This window comes from Gopherus evgoodei, unplaced genomic scaffold (assembly GCF_007399415.2).
Source record: "Gopherus evgoodei ecotype Sinaloan lineage unplaced genomic scaffold, rGopEvg1_v1.p scaffold_89_arrow_ctg1, whole genome shotgun sequence".
In the NCBI taxonomy this organism is placed as follows: Eukaryota; Metazoa; Chordata; order Testudines; family Testudinidae; genus Gopherus; species Gopherus evgoodei.
In genome coordinates this window covers 264,119-276,818 of record NW_022060110.1, presented here as the reverse complement: position 1 = coordinate 276,818, position 12,700 = coordinate 264,119, and the positions used below count along the sequence as shown (strand labels likewise).

Sequence of the window (12,700 nt, the reverse complement as noted above, 5' to 3'; positions counted from 1 at the left end):
TTTTTTTCCAATGTGCATTACTTTACATTTATCCACATTAAATTTAATTTGCCATTTTGTTGCCCAATCACTTAGTTTTGTGAGATCTTTTTGAAGTTCTTCACAATCTGCTTTGGTCTTAACTATCTTGAGTAGGTTAGTATCATTTGCAAACTTTGCCACCTCACTGTTTACCCCTTTCTCCAGATCATTTATGAATAAATTGAATAGGATTGGTCCTAGGACTGACCCTTGGGGAACACCACTAGTTACCCCTCTCCATTCTGAGAATTTACCATTAATTCCTACCTTTTATTCCCTATCTTTTAACCAGTTCTCAATCCCTGAGGGTGTTTATTTGTGAGCTGAGGTTCTCTGTCTGACATTTGACTTCTTTCCTGGTTTGTTATGTCTCCAGCGAGCAAACCAGAGCTGTCACAAGGCTGGTTAGATGCTGCTTTCTAGACCAGAGAGCTGGGGTTGATTTAGCATGCTGCCGCCATCAGCTGGTCAGAGAAACCAAGGGGGAGGGTGGAATTTAGGATTCTCCCACCAAGGGGAGGTGCTGTTGGACTCATCTAGTGGGGGAGAGTCTGAGTCTGAGTTCCCCACATGACACACACACATTTTCACAGGGAATCAGGTCCCCTGGAGAAAAACTCATAAGAAGCCCAGACCCAGGAGTGTCAGAGAAGGGAATCACTGTTTGCCTTAAGAGGTGGGTGAGGGAAACCTGCAGGTCCTTAGATCCCTCCAGCGCCTGATAGAATCATTTGTGGGGAAAGTCTGGGGAAGCCAAGGAGGACAAGGAGAGGGAAAAAGGCCTTGCTGCTGTTGTGCAATCACCATGCTCTCAGCAGAAGGGTCCAGGGTGCTCAGAACTCACAAGATGGCAAAACTCAGAGCCCCGTTCCACGGAGTCAGAATGTGATCAGCTCACAACAAGGGGGAGCAACACCCCTTCCTTGGTCTCTATGCCAGAGCACCTATCAGCTCAGTGTCGTTCCTGCAAGAGTCAGCTGCTGAGAGTGTTGCGATGGGGTAAATGAAGGCAGAGGAGGATTGTTCCTCCTGGGTTTTTTTTGTGTGGCTCTGTGATCCTGCTGGAGGAAGCATGATTCGAGTTTGTTTCAGTGGCTTGTGTTGGGCTGAGGTTGTGACCCTGAGTACAGGGGTTCCTGCACTCTCTGTTCTTAACCCCTCAGGGAGTGGACAATGGAGCACTGTCAGAAAGTGGATAGAAAGTAGCCTAAGAAAGTGTATTATAAAAGAGAAGAAAAACAATGTCATCAGCTCTATGGTGGTCTAGTGGTTAGGACTTGGTACTTTCACTATCATGGCCTGGGTTCAATTCCCAGTCAAGGAAAAGTGTTTTTAAACCAAAAAAGCTTCAGTTATTCTTCACTTGCAATGTAAACAAATCTGTGTTTTTTTCCTGATTCCCCCATCTTCCCAGCGTCTCCATGGCAGGGCTGGCTCCAGGCACTAGCGCAGCAAGCAGGTTCCTGGGACGGCCAATGGAATGGGGAGGCTTCTGCGGCAATTGGGCCCTCTCACTCCCTCTGGGAGGGAAAGACTTGCCGCCAAAAGCAGCAGAGGTAGAGCTGCCGCTGATTGCAGCTTTTTTATATATTTTTTTCCGCTTGGGGTGGCAAAAACACTGGAACTGGCCCTGCTCCATGGAAGACAATTTGTTAAATCTCAGATGAGTGGAGTTCTATCAGTTCTCAGCCTGAGTCCTTAGGGCTTAATCCTGAGGATATTGTCCCATCATGGGGCCATTTCCCTCCTCTCTTCCATACAGAAGCACAATTTTCCTTCCACAGACACAGGAACAGCAAGATCTTTCTCTGTCCCTTGTGCAAAGCAGGGGGCCAAATTCCATGGAAACAATGGATGAGTTGGGGCCCTGGGCACATCCAGCCCTGGCTGTGAGATGTTCCCTCCCCTCTTTCTTTATGCCCCTGTTGTTATTTCATGGATTATCTGGGATGGGGGAAAAGCTGAGTTCACTCCAGGTGGAGGGTAAAAAGACCCTGAAAGTCTCAGGCCCCAACCCCTGCTACCAGGATCACTGAGGTGCTGGGGATTTGAGTAGGAAAGGGACTGTGTGAATTGTCAAGGTGGGGAATGAATAACAATCTACAACTAGATCCACCTCATTAACCACCGACACAGGCTAATCCTGCTGCAGATAGAAGGGAAACTGGGAGTGATTCTTTGCTGTTCAGCCATGGAAACAGTGACCCAATTGCACCACAGTGAATGTGCTGGGGAAAGCTGGACTTCACAGGCAGGTGGAAACACCTAGAGCTCCCCACCCCACTTCTGCCACCAGGGTGAGGTGTTGAGCTGCTCACAGCATACCCCACCATGACCTTGCATCAGGGGATTGCAGCACCCCCCCACACCCAAAGCTGGGGAGAGGGCTGAGTGTATCTCTGCCCCCTGAGTCCAGGGCACAAACTCTCTTTGCCTCACACATAGAATCTGGCCCTGCTGCAAAGTGATCCCTGTGAACAAGTAACCTCCAGGAGAGCAGGCCTGGCCCTCAGAGAGGGGAATGGGCTTCTTATGAAGCTTATAAGTCACTGACTGCAGTGAGAACAGGAGGGCTCTGAGTGTAACCCATAGCAAATACCACCCATCTGGGGATATAGCTCAGTGGTAGAGCGCATACTTTGCATGTATGAGGCCCTGGGTGCAATCTCCAGGTTCATTTTTTCACCCTGCTCTTTGCTCATGCCCAGAGGGGATGTGGCCCACCAGTCTCCCTGCACCAGTTTCAGTCTTGCTCAGTGAGGGGCAAGTGCCAATTGCATGGAAGGTCTGGAGGGGTTTCTGCTACGAAGTCACCTTGGTACATTTAAGATTCCCACCCGCTGTGCTGCTTGAGACAAGGGTAGATGAGAAGGGTGAATCCTCCAGCACTGAAGGAAAAGGTCCCATCTGCACAGACTGAGAGTCAAGGAAACAGAGGGGCAGTCAGTGCTCAGAGAGGAGAGAGGTCAGTGATTTACACCCACCAGGGGACACTGACTTTTTTGAGTATCACAGGGGTAGCTGCATTAACCAGGATTTGTAAAAAGCGAGAGTCCTGTGGCACCTTATAGACTAACAGACGTACAGGAGCATAAGCTTTGAGGGGTGAATCCCCACTTCATCAGATGAATGGAGTGGGAATTCTGTGACTGGCTAGCCAACTACAAAAGCAGTTTCTCCTTCCTTGGCATTCACACCTCAACTGCTAGAATCCTCCCTGATTGAACTAACCTCCTTATCTCTAGACTGAGTCTTACCTGCATATTTATACCTGCCCCTGCAAATTTCCGCCACATGCATCCGATGAAGCAGGTATTCACCCACGAAAGCTTATGGTCCAATACGTCTGTTAGTCTATAAGGTGCCACAGGACTTTATGTCTTTTTGAGGTGAGTGCAGCTTGCTTGGGAGGTGCTGACGATGGATAGAAAAAAGGCTGGAGTCAATGACAGATGAGACCACAGAAGGGGAAGGGGAATGGCAGCCCCACAGAAGGCCCTGGATGCTCAGATGCCCCAGTTATTGCATACTGGCCTGTCATAGAGAGAGAAAAGACACTGAGGGACCCAGCCTCCTACAGTGATCCCATGGACAAGAACCTGGTTGGGAGTGGGGTGAAGGTTCCCTGTGGGCAAAATGGAGCTGAAATCCCTCAGTGTCCTGGAATTTAAGCGATGGAAGCTTCAAACCCTGCACAGGGGTGGGCTGAGGTGCATTAGCAGAAGGTTGGGCTGGACAGGGGCGGCAGGTTTGTATAATTTTTGGTGGTGCCCAGAATGGGACCATGTCCTGCCCCACCCACCCCACACACCTGCCTAAGGGAGTTTGGGTGTGGGAGAGAGAGGGGTTGGGGTCTGGGAAAGAGTTTTGGTGCAATGTCTGGTGTCAGTCAGGGGGTTGTGCTGCAGGAGGGTGTACAGGGGGCAGGCTCTTGGAGGGAGTTTGGGTGCAGGTGTGGGGTCTGGCTTGGGGTTGGGGGTGCAGGAGTGGGTGTGGGGTGCAGCATTTACCTCAGACATCTCCCAAAAGCAACCTGCACCCCCCTCTGGCAGCAGCCACTAAGCAGGAGGGCCGGGGGCATCTCTGAGCATGGCTGTCCGCAGACTCCACCCTTGCAGCTCCCATTGCCACAGTTGGCAGAGTGGTGCTACATGGAGCAAGGGTGGGCAGGATGCCGCTTTAGTTCCCTTGTGTTGCTGCTGGTGGTGGCAGGGGTCCCCGGGCCCTTTCCAATTCGGGACCAGAGGGAACACTCCCAAGGGCCTAACGTTGCTTTGCACAACAATAAATCTTGGAACAGGACAGAAATGAAATGGCAGCAGAACCTAAGGAATTAAAAGCCTCCAGATCCTTGTGTGTGCACTGACTCCAAACGGAAGCTGTAATTTGACTCACTTTGTGTCTGCAGCCAGTAAAATATCAGGACAAAATCATTCCAGTGAACGTGACCCTGGGTTTTAGGAGGCTTTGGTCTTATTATAATGTAACTAGCATGTTTCACTTGTGTTTTTAAAGGTGGCTTCCCCAAGCAATCCCAAGTTGTTCTTCCCACAGCTGGCTGATGGGGGGCAGCAGGGGATCTCCCCAATCTCGGGGAATCTCTCTGGGCCCCACTGTTAATTCTCCATCCTTTCTCCCCCTAATCACAGACACCCCTCCCCTCCCCGATATCAGTGTTTTAGAATGATCCCTCCCTTCCTTTATGGGATACAGACTTTGTGACAGAGACTGACTGGGGCTCCTGTCTGCATGGCCCCAATCGGGAAAGAAAGAGACTGGAGGCTGGGGGGAGAAGACGGGCAGAAAGAGTCAAATGGGGCTAAACCAGAATAGAGGAGATTTTCTTCCTGTTAAAATATATTGGAGTCTGATGGCTGAAAAGCCGCATCTTGAGTTAGGTTTGATGCATCAGCCTTACAATCGCCAGGCAAAGATGTAACCCACAGAGACTGATAACTGCCTGCTTCCCAACTTTGTCTAAGAAGCACCTGCACTGATGGAACAGGTTAGTGCAGTGGGGGATACTGCTGGGGTTACGAATTCAACCCTTATCTAGAGTCCTGCTTTCTATTCCTTGTGTAGTTTCCCCAACTTGCTTTGCTTAATTCCCATGGAAAGTGCCCTGCTAGGAAAAGGAGAGTAAGTTCTAAAATATGGCAGTAGGTGCACAGCTTGGAAACATCCCCCCTGTGCTGCCATTAGTTCCAGTAGATTGTCCACTGGCAGCATGAATTTATTTCTTTGCTGCTGTGAAAGCTGCCAGGAAAAGTCTCTGGTCACCAGAGCTCCCTTCTTCTTCCAGCACATCCCTGGCTCCTTCCCTGCCCCAGTCACTGCTGTAGCAGGGTCCTATATGCACTGAGCCTAAAGCTTTTGGAATCATAGATTTTTAGGGTTGGAAGGGACTTTTCCAAGCCTTCTTAGCGCAATTGGCAGCACATCAGTCTCATAATCTGAAAGTCCTGCGTTCAAGCCTCAGAGAAGGCAATGGGTTTTTTCTCTGCTTCAGATTTTCTACAGGAAATCAGAGAAAAGGAACTAGAGGAGAATGGTTTCTAGACACCCTCCCCCCACATCTAACACACACACAGATTTTTCTAAGGCATTATCTTTTCCTTCTCCGTGCCATTTGTATTCTCCATAGAGCAAAATAAAACAAAAACATGCAAGTCCAAGCCTAATACAGTATGAAACACAATACAGATCAAATCTCACCCTCAGAGATCTTCCAATAAGCTTCTTTCACAGACTAGACTTATTTCTTGTCTGGGCCCAATCTTTTCACCAGGTATAGTCCTTGTTCCAGCTCAGGTGGTAGCTAGAGGATTTCTCATGACTGCACCCACCTTTCTTCTGTTTCACTCCCTTATACAGCTTTAGTACAAGGCAGGAATCTTTTGTCTGTCTCCTGGGGAAGAGCCGCAGGTTTAAGATGGATTCCTGTACCAGGTGACATGATCACATGTCCTGTGAGACCCCAAGCCTTCATTCTTCCTGGCCTGACTCACAGATGGTGCAGGACAGAGCCATCTGCAGTCTATTTTCCTGGTTAATGGGAGCCATCAAGAGTCCAAACAACTATTAATGGCCCGCACTTTGCATCATTACAAAAGTACCTCAGAGTTATAGTTCATATTTCTAGTTTAAGATACAGGAATGATTGGTTCATACAAATAGGATGAACACACACAGTAGATTATAAGCTTTGTAATGATACCTTACAAGAGACCTTTTGCATGGAGCATATTCCAGTTACATTATATTCACACTCATTAGCATATTTTCATAAAATCCTATGGAGTGCAATGTCACAGCAGGCAAAGAGTTTTACTGCGGCACCTGGGAGCAGTTGAGTTTCATGTTCAGGCTGTGGTATGAGTTGCTCCAGGTTTCTCGTAAGCACACAGGGACCTTAGTGGATGCTCTTGATACAAGAATGGCACCGACATGATAAAGAGGTGGGGATTGCATTTCCCTTTTTTATTTTTGTATTTCCAATGACATTTCTGTTTGTAAAAGCAGCAAAGAATCCTGTGGCACCTTATAGACTAACAGACGTTTTGGAGCATGAGCTTTCGTGGGTGAATACCCACTTCCTCAGACGCAAAATTTCTGTTTGTGATTTCTTTTTGCTTTGTATAACTGTGTTTTCTCCTGGATTTGATATTTAACTAAAGAAAGAATAAGGCCTCAGGGCACCGGATGGAGGAGCAGGCCGGGACTAGGACTGCTAAGAGAGCGAGAGTAGCAGGTTTTCTGTATTGTTTCCTGCCTTCATTTTCATGACTAGATTCCCTTGTGTACTAAATGTGTTCTTTTCAATGTGAGCCTGGCTAGCTCAGTTGGTAGCATGTAAGACTTTTAATCTGAGGGTCCAGGGTTCAAGTCCCTGGTCAGGTAAAATAGGAACCATTCCCCTCAATGTGAAAGAAGGTATATCTCAAGGATGTTACTTGATATCACCTTTCTTCCCCAGGACTTGGCTTTTCCTAGGAAGGGCCATGTACTGCCTAGGACTGAAGGGGCAACTTCTTCACATACCCACTGGCCTCTCAGCCTGGATAAAGAAAGGCCTCTGGGAGCTGCAGCAAACTGCTGCATGACAACTTGGTGAGTAAATGCAGGTCTGCCTGCAGGGGGTCATCCTCAGCAGAGGTCTGGGGGTTCCCTATTGGTCCCATGATGGAAGGGCCAGCACTCAGGACTTTGAATCCTGCAATCTGAGTTGAAGGCTTGGTGGGATCTGAGGATAATTCCTGCGCCACAAACCCTGCTGGGTCTTCCAAGACTATATCTTGCTTTCTGAAATGCCATGAAAGCCTATCTTTTCCCCACTAGCTATTGTGACTTGAGCACAAGAGGGGATGTTTGATCCAGAAGCCTGGCTGTGCCTGGAGTCCTGTAGGTAGTGATGTGAGCTGCATTTCCTCTGAGTCCTGAAGCTGGGCTGCAGCCTGGCCTAGGAGGCAGCCCTATTGGTTGACCTACTGGCCCAAAATCACTTGGGCGGTGTTGGTGTCCCTAGGAATGCTGAAGGGCCTAAGGGAGGGAGGCTCAATATTTCCCCCTATTAGTAAGGGCGGAAGAGGAGGGCTGCAAGAGTGGGCAGGTTGATGGCTGGGCCTTCTAGCATTCGGTTGGGGATGTGGTGGGAAATGCGAACTGGGAGAAATGGTTGCTGGCCCGTGAGGAATAGTTTTGCCGGTGGCGTAAGTGGATCATGTCATTACCTACAAGGTTGTCATGCTCAAGACCCATCTGTGGGGAATTTCCTCAGCCATGTGTTTCCCCCTGCTCCACGAGTGCTGCTGAGACCAAACACGATGGCCTTCCACCTCTTGTGGGGCAATAGGACGTCCCTACCTAGTCAGGAGAAGTGCGGCTTTTCTGCCGTATTAGAAGAGGGTTGGGCCTGTCGGGCTTTGAAGCCTTGTACAGCTCTACTTTTTTGTGTTTCAGTTTTCAGTGGTGGCTGCGCTGGAGGGCAGGTCAGACCCGAGGGGAATAGTGGGGCAACCGCAAAGAACCCAAACTGACTCTTCCGATATGGCCGTATTTTTTTTGACCCCACCAGATGCAGCACCGGGTATGGGATGGCTGATGGTGGCAGAAGGGGGAAGAGTAGACTCATAGACTCATAGACTTTAAGGTCAGAAGGGACCATTATGATAATCTAGTCTGACCTCCTATCATAACCTTAGTCCCAGATTTGGACCTTAGCGTCCAAAATATGGGGGTTAGCATGAAAACCTCCAAGCTTAGCTACCAGCTTGGACCTGGTACTTGCTGCCACCACCCAAAAAATTAGAGTGTTTTGGGGCACTCTGGTTCCCCTGAAAAACCTTCCCTGGGGACCCCAAGACCCAAATCCCTTGAGTCTCACAACAAAGGGAAATAATCCTTTTTCCCTTCCCCCCTCCAGGTGCTCCTGGAGAGATACCCAGACACAAGCTCTGTGAATCCAAACAGAGTGACTCCCCCTCTCCGTTCCCGGTCCTGGAAACAAAGAGGACTTTCCTATTCCCCCAGAGGGAATGCAAAATCAGGCTAGCCAATTCAACACACACCGATCTCCCCTGATTTCTTCCTCCCACCAATTCCCTGGTGAGTACAGACTCAATTTCCCTGAAGTAAAGAAAAAACTCCAACAGGTCTTAAAAGAAAGCTTTATATAAAAAAGAAAGAAAAATTACAAATGGTCTCTCTGTATTAAGATGACGAATACAGGGTCAATTGCTTAAAAGAATATTGAATAAACAGCCTTATTCAAAAAGAATACACATCAAAGCACTCCAGCACTTATATTCATGCAAATACCAAAGAAAAGAAACCATATAACTTACTATCTGATCTCTTTGTCCTTACACTTAGAAACAAAAGATTAGAAAGCAGAACTACTTCTCCAAAGCTCAGAGAAAGCAGGCAGCCAGAAAAACAAAGACCTCAGACACACAATTCCCTCCACCCAAAGTTGAAAAAATCCGGTTTCCTGATTGGTCCTCTGGTCAGGTGTTTCAGGTGAAAAAGACATTAACCCTTAGCTATCTGTTTATGACACGCCCCCCAAATTGCAGACAGTGGGGAAGCTCACTAGCGGCAATTTCCTTCTAGAACTTGAAAATAAACAGGTTAATACAACACATGCACCTTTACATATACTACTAAGTATATAACTAACAGACTTTTACATTTTAAGAACACTTTTTAACTACTGGATTCTGGGAAACTCTCACGGGAGAGTGCATCAGCAACTTTGTTAGACGCTCCTGTGATGTGTTGAATTTCAAAATCAAAATCTTGGAGAGCTAAACTCCAATGAAGAAGTTTCTTGTTGTTCCCCTTGGCAGTGTGAAGCCACTTTAGTGCAGCATGGTCAGTTTGTAGTTTGAACCGCCGTCCCCAAACATGTGGGCGTAGCTTTTCCAGGGCGTACACAATGGCATAGCATTCCTTTTCACTGACTGACCAGTGACTTTCCCTCTCAGACAGTTTCTTGCTGAGAAACACGACAGGATGGAAGTTGTGATCTGTTGCTTCCTGCATGAGCACTGCTCCTATATCACGCTCAGATGCATCTGTGGTTACTAGGAATGGCTTGTCAAAGTCCAGGGCCCTGAGCACAGGGTCAGACATGAGCGTTGCCTTAAGTTGGGTAAAGGCCTCTTGACACTCATCAGTCCACTTAACTGCATTTGGCTGGGTTTTTTTTGTCAGGTCGGTCAATGGGGCAGCGATTTGGCTGTAGTGTGGTACAAATCGCCTGTAGTATCCGGCCAAGCCTAAGAAGGATTGGACCTGTTTCTTTGACCTTGGGACAGGCCACTTTTGGGTAGCATCCACCTTGGCCTGTAGGGGGTTTATGGTTCCTCGACCCACCTGGTGCCCCAGGTAAGTCACTCTGTTTTGGCCTATTTGACACTTTTTGGCCTTAACAGTTAGTCCTGCCTGCCTGATGCGCTCAAAGACCTTTTCCAGGTGGAGTAGGTGTTCGGGCCAGAAGTCTGAAAAAATGGCCACATCATCGAGGTAGGCAACTGCAAATTCTCCCAGTCCAGCTAGTAGACCATCTACCAGCCTCTGGAAGGTGGCGGGTGCATTTCGAAGGCCGAAAGGAAGGACATTGAATTCATACACCCCCGCATGTGTGACGAATGCTGACCTCTCCTTGGCAGGTTCATCTAGCGGTACTTGCCAGTACCCCTTGGTTAAGTCTATTGTAGAGATGAACTGGGCACGTCCCAACTTCTCCAATAGCTCATCAGTGCGTGGCATTGGATAGTTGTCCGGACGAGTTACAGCATTTAGCTTACGGTAGTCCACGCAAAAGCGTATTTCCCCATCTGGTTTGGGTACCAGAACCACTGGAGATGCCCATGCACTGGTAGATGAGCGGATTATACCCATCTGTAGCATGTTCTGGATCTCCCGTTCTATAGCAGCTTGGGCATGAGGAGACACCCGGTAGGGTGGGGTTCTGATTGGGTGAGCATTACCTGTATCAATGGAGTGGTATGCCCGTTCAGTCCGTCCTGGGGTGGCTGAGAACAATGGGGCGAAGCTAGTGCACAGCTCCTTAATTTGTTGCCGCTGCAGACGTTCCAAGGTGGTTGAGAGGTTCACCTCTTCCACGCCACCGTCTTTTTTCCCGTCGTAGTAGACACCGTCAGGCCACTCAGCATCATCTCCCTGGACTGTAAACTGACAAACCTGTAAATCTCTGGAATAGAAAGGCTTGAGAGAATTAACATGGTACACTTTAGGCTTTAGTGAGGAATTGGGAAATGCTATGAGGTAGTTTACAGTTCCCAGGCGCTCTTGGACCGTGAACAGCCCTTCCCATGATGCTTCCATCTTATGGGCCTGTTGCGCCTTCAAGACCATAACCTGGTCTCCTACCCTGAAAGAACGTTCTCTGGCATGTCTGTCATACCAGGCCTTTTGCTCTTTCTGAGCATCCTTTAGGTTCTCTCTAGCAAGGGCTAAAGAGTGTTGGAGGGTGCTTTGTAGGTTGCTTACAAAGTCCAGAATGTTAGTTCCTGGAGAAGGCGTAAACCCCTCCCATTGCTTCTTCACCAACTGTAATGGCCCCTTAACCTCGTGACCATACACAAGTTCAAATGGTGAAAACCCTAAACTGGGATGTGGTACAGCCCTGTAGGCAAACAGGAACTGCTGCAACACTAGGTCCCAATTATTGGCGAATTCGTTGATGAATTTTCGTATCATGGCCCCCAAAGTTCCATTGAACCTTTCCACCAGGCCATTGGTTTGATGGTGGTAAGGGGTGGCAACCAAGTGATTCACCCCATGAGTTTCCCACAGTTTTTCCATGGTCCCTGCCAGGAAATTAGACCCTGAATCTGTAAGGATGTCAGAGGGCCAACCTACCCTGGCAAAGATGTCTGTTAGGGCCAGGCACACAGTGTTAGCCCTGGTGTTGCCTAGAGCGACTGCTTCTGGCCATCGGGTAGCAAAGTCCACTAAAGTCAGTACGTACTGCTTTCCTCTGGGCGTCTTTTTTGGGAAAGGGCCCAGAATATCCACAGCTACTCGCTGAAATAGGACCTCAATTATGGGGAGTGGCTGGAGAGGGGCCTTGACCTGGTCTTGAGGCTTTCCCACTCTTTGGCATACCTCACAAGACCGGACATACTTGGCAACATCCTTGCCCATCCCCTCCCAGTGGAAGGACTTCCCCAACCGGTCCTTGGTTCTGTTCACCCCAGCATGGCCACTGGGATGATCATGGGCTAAGCTTAAGAGCTTCCCCCGGTACTTAGTTGGAACCACCAACTGTTTTTGCGGCTGCCATTCTTCCCGGTGTCCACCAGAAAGAATTTCCTTGTATAAAAGTCCTTGGTCTATAACAAACCGGGATCGATTAGAAGAGCTGAGAGGCGGTGAGGTGCTCCGTGCCGCCGCCCACGCTTTCTGAAGGCTGTCATCTGCTTCCTGCTCAGCCTGGAACTGTTCCCTTGAGGGTGGGGTCACCAGTTCTTCCTCAGACTGTGGACTTGGGCTTGGTCCCTCTGGAAGCGATGTAGGTGATGGGGTTGTTTCCGTTGCTGGTGAACCGCTCTTCGCTGGTGCACCTGAGGGTATTTCAGGCTCTGGCTGAGCCTTTTGGGTATGGCTGTCTTTTGCTTCTGCCAGTTCTGGCTTGCTGGCGCCCTCTGGCGTTGAGTTTGAAGATGTGGTTGCACTTGCTGGTGCTGGTTGCTGTTCCAGTTCCGGGCCTGGGACTGGAGATGCTGTGGCTGTTTCAGTGGTAGGCATGGAATCCGGGTCCACTACCTCTGTCTGGGTCTCTGGTAACACAGATGGGCCCTCTGTGGACGGCTCAGGAACAGGAATGGGTCTGGAAGCTTGCCTGGTTTGGCTACGGGTAACCATTCCCACTCTCTTGGCCCGCCTCACCTGGTTGGCCAAGTCTTCCCCCAGTAGCATGGGGATAGGATAATTGTCATAGACTGCAAAAGTCCACATTCCTGACCAGCCTTTGTACTGGACAGGCAGTTGAGCTGTAGGCAAGTCTACAGCTTGTGACATGAAGGGGTAAATTGTAACTTTGGCCTTTGGGTTGATGAATTTGGGGTGTACGAAGGATTGGTGGATAGCTGACACTTGTGCCCCCGTGTCTCTCCACGCAGTAACCTTCTTTCCGCCCACTCTCAAATTT

General features: G+C 49.0%; 2 non-coding genes across 2 annotated transcripts; both read left to right on the top strand.

The window, feature by feature from the left end:
• Positions 1 to 5,435: 5,435 nt before the first annotated feature.
• Positions 5,436 to 5,508, top strand: TRNAM-CAU. The gene has a single exon. It is a non-coding gene; the product is annotated as a tRNA-Met (tRNA).
• Positions 5,509 to 6,848: 1,340 nt separating this feature from the next.
• Positions 6,849 to 6,921, top strand: TRNAK-UUU. Its single transcript has one exon. It is a non-coding gene; the product is annotated as a tRNA-Lys (tRNA).
• The last annotated feature ends 5,779 nt before the right edge of the window (positions 6,922 to 12,700 follow it).